This window comes from Palaemon carinicauda, chromosome 19, assembly GCF_036898095.1.
Source record: "Palaemon carinicauda isolate YSFRI2023 chromosome 19, ASM3689809v2, whole genome shotgun sequence".
NCBI classification, from domain to species: Eukaryota; Metazoa; Arthropoda; class Malacostraca; order Decapoda; family Palaemonidae; genus Palaemon; species Palaemon carinicauda.
Window position 1 is genome coordinate 22,227,898 of NC_090743.1, and position 4,244 is coordinate 22,232,141.

The window sequence follows — 4,244 nt, forward strand, 5'->3', positions numbered from 1 at the left end:
CATTAATCAAATACGCAACTGTCTGCTCGCTCAACATCTTTATAAGAGCTTAAAACTTTAATTACGATTGCTAATTAAAATTAATCTTGTGAACCTTAAACCATATATGGTCTTAGTCATAAAGAACGCCATATGATAAGTCTTTAAAAAAACATGCGAACACGAATAGATTTATTCCGGAAAAGATGTAAAATCAACACTGTTCCATTCCTTTCCTCACTGGGCTATTTTCCCTGTCGGGGCCCTTGGCTAATAGCATTCTGCTTTTCCAACTAGGGTTGTAGCTTAGCAAATAATAATAATAATAATAATAATAATAATAATAATAATAATAATAATAACAATAAGAAGAAGAAGAAGAAGAAGAAGAAGAAGAAGAAGAAGACCTAATTCTGTATATCATACTTTGGCTCTTAGTTACAGAAAACTTATTGGACAATTTAACGATAAATTTTACATAATAAAACAAATTACGGAGTCCCTATAAAACAACCACATACTACTATGTACAGTATGCAACAAAACTGGTAATCTCTCTTTTCTTTTTTTAACCAGCGTTGATCTTATGTTACCACTTTCTATTAATCTTAAACTTCCCTTTGTAAACATGTGTATGCAAGAGGCAACGTTGGTTACTTGTTATGTAGAATTTTATAATTGAAAAATATTAGATCGCTTACAAAAGATTTCCTTCTAAAATAATTTCAGAACAAAATTTAAATAGGTGACTGTAGCACGAATACGGCAGTCATTGTCACAGAGTGAGTCTAGTCTTGGAACTGTCTTTCTGGATAGAAACTGCTTAGCCTTAGTCTCGTGATAACAATTCATTTGTAATATGAATTAAAGATTATTATCATTGGGTTATTTTTTCCATATTGATCTAGCTATTATTTTGATAAAATAATTAATACTCTAAACCATGCTTAATGAACTGCATCTTTTATTGAGCGAAGTTTCAAAATGCTTCGTCGTTAGAACCTAGTCTCATTAGAAATGTGGAGAATGTAAAAGTTGCCAGTTAGTGACATTAGAACAAAAATCACTGAATTCATGTTTCATTAATTTGGCTGCATACTGTGTAGTATTTTCAGAGTGTAGTTACTGAACCCCATCTCAAAATACCACAGTACTTGCCAATTTTCAAGTAATCATCAATCAGTTACTTAATCATTATTAAGCAAAAATACAACGATAAATCGAAAGATCACAAACATTTCAGGTAAATGTAAAAGCATTAACCAACCTACTATTACTTCTTTTCCACATAAAATAGATTTGAGTCGTCTGACACTTCCATATTACTCAGCTAAGCTGAACCAAAAAAACGAAGAGAGTTTTAGAATTCACAAAAACCGTCCAAAAGATCGATCCAAGCATTGAACAAAGGCTAAAGCGCCATATTATGCTGGGTAACATCAATCCTCAGTAGCTGATCTTTGAAAAATTCACCGTCGACCTTAAGTTGATTGACAATTCTTCCATTATAAACTAGACACCACAACAGAGTGCTCCTGTTTTTATTTTTTTTTTTTTCTAAACTGGACCAGTCATGTCGCTCTGCTAATTTTACTCTGTGAACTTTAGATTCTCTCTCTCTCTCTCTCTCTCTCTCTCTCTCTCTCTCTCTCTCTCTCTCTCCTCTCTCTCTCTCTCTCTCTCTCTCTCTCTCTCTCTGTTATATATGATAATTATCCAGGGAACCATCAAGTAAGCAGGTAATTAATTTTCTTTGAAACATTTCAGTCTTAGATATATTCCTCATTCCAATTTTTCGTTACAATCTGATTATAGTCAAGTTAAAAAAAAAATAAATAAATAAATAAAAGGTCGCTGCTTTCATTATACTTATAAGATAAAAAACAAGATTTTAGTCGCTATTTTTCAATTCTTGCTTACATTTCCATAAAAATTTAATTACGATCAAAATGTCTTTCATTTAGGGGAACCAACATATTTTCTTAAAATATCTCTCTTACCTGAAATAAATTTGTAGTACTGTTCACAAAAACTTCTGACTTACATTTTTTTCACCAACTGTAGGTCTCTCACAGAGAAAAATCATATACTCCGTATTACTATAAAACGCATAAGTATCTTAAAGGGAAGAGTTATTTTCAATGTGGGAAACGTTTTCATGAATGTGTGATTGTATAATTAAGTTCGATATGAAGTATAATCATACAGCAAATTCCAATCATTGAAGCAGCCACCGATAGATTAGTCCTCTCCATTTATTCTTTGTTTAGAATAAAAAATCTTCTTCTGTCCTTAGAAATCCATTTTGCACCACTTTTCTCGCTTGAGCATCAAAGAACATGCCAGTTATGACGCCAGCTAACATTTAATAATATCCAAAATAAGAGACGGTTGTACCACTACCAATCATCTCTGGAATTCTATCGAATAACATCCAAACTCACCGTCCTTTCGTGTCAATAAAACTTTGAACCTCCAGCCCCCTCAACACACTTTCCATTTCAGACTCTAGAACTTTTAGCTTACTCTTCTCAACTTCATCCTTCATTCAACGTATCAATCGATTCCATCTGCTATTTTAGGGAGCCCCAATCCTGACCCTTTCGAAAAGGACATCTTCGAGTTCAAGGATAACTCTGTCTCACTTTAGCTAGAGTGACGTCATCCGATCCAAGCATGTCCTCGAAGCTCGAGCCTTTTTAGCAGTTAATAAAGTGAACTGGTGGTTCTGCTCTAATATCTTCTCTTTCAAGTGTTTCAATTTTCGTTATGTTCCCCAAAAATAGGTAATTAGGACTGAGATGAGATAGTTACCCTGTTTAAATTAAACCAGTCTTGTGCCAATACTCAAGGACAGACAGTAGTTCAATGTTAAAATAAAAAAAAACACTGGAATGAAGCTAAGAGTTGGATCATAACAATAAAAAACAGCGAAATCCAAGGAATTTGTGAAAGACCAGGCGTTACTGAAACTTGCAGCAAACATCAGTAGTTTGGTGACACAAGCAATATTTATAACTTGACCTGGCGAGGAACAGAGAGAACGCTCATACCTTATCTGAAGCTACATGTAAATTCTTTTTTATATGGATAAACAATTGCCAATAACCTCCAAGAGACTAGATGTAGGAATTACAGATAAAATATTTTTTATTTTTTATCCAATACTTCTCGTGTAGTTTATTTATTTCCTTTCCTCAATAGGTTATTCTCTGTTTAAGCCCTTGGCTTATAGCATCCTGCTCATCCAACTAGGGTTGTATCTTGGCTAGTAATTATTATAATAATAATAATAATATAGTAGGCCGGTCGCGTGAGTTCAGGATACTGATTTCAAAATAAGGTTAGCTATGGATATGAACCAGAGGAATTACAAGTGGTACTGAGCAGACTCACTATTTTGCAGACAACTTGAGGACGTTTCTCCATTTCAGAAAACAAAAATTATGGACTGTATATGTAAAAAAAAATCCCATTCAAGAGAACTCATGAATCTGGATGATTTCTCGTCTTTCAAATATCAAATAAAAGATGAGATCAGTAAAAAATATCTCATATTTTGGTCCCTATTTGACTACAACCATATAAATAATTCCTTGATTATATGGATTTCAACATTTTAAATTGTGTCAATAACCAGGACATTAAAAGAAATTATCTTTAAATAAATTAGGATATAAACATTTTAAATATGTTCATCACATGACGAACAAGTGAGCAAGTCCTGAACGCGGACATGGTCCTCGTAGAGGACATACCTCCGCCAAGGTGACCTAGAGCGCCATATGTCCTAGAATCATGAATTGATGTGACTTCGACTTTCAAGTAACGTTTGACCTTTAATTTAGCTTAACCATTCAATGGCCTTGGCAGTTACCTGACACTGAGGTTGAAGGACTTTTGACTGTTTGTGTGTTGGTAGCATTGGGAAGCTCTTGTGGGTGTGTTCGATTTTATTTTTTTTTGACGTGATGATGGCATTGACGCGAGAGTCGAACATATGAATTAATAATGAGCAATAGTAATAATATGTCGTTGGGTGATGTATAGAAAACAAATACGAATGTATGCTTTGCACGTTTATTAGAGCAAAATTAGAAATGAGTCAAATGACATGTGTACATAAATATATATGAACAGATGATCGAACATAGGAATACAAAAAAGACAATAGTGACCTTGATCTTCAAATGTACTTGACCTTCACGTGACCTTGACCTTCAGGTGACCTTGACCTTCACGTGACCTTGACCTTCACGTGACCT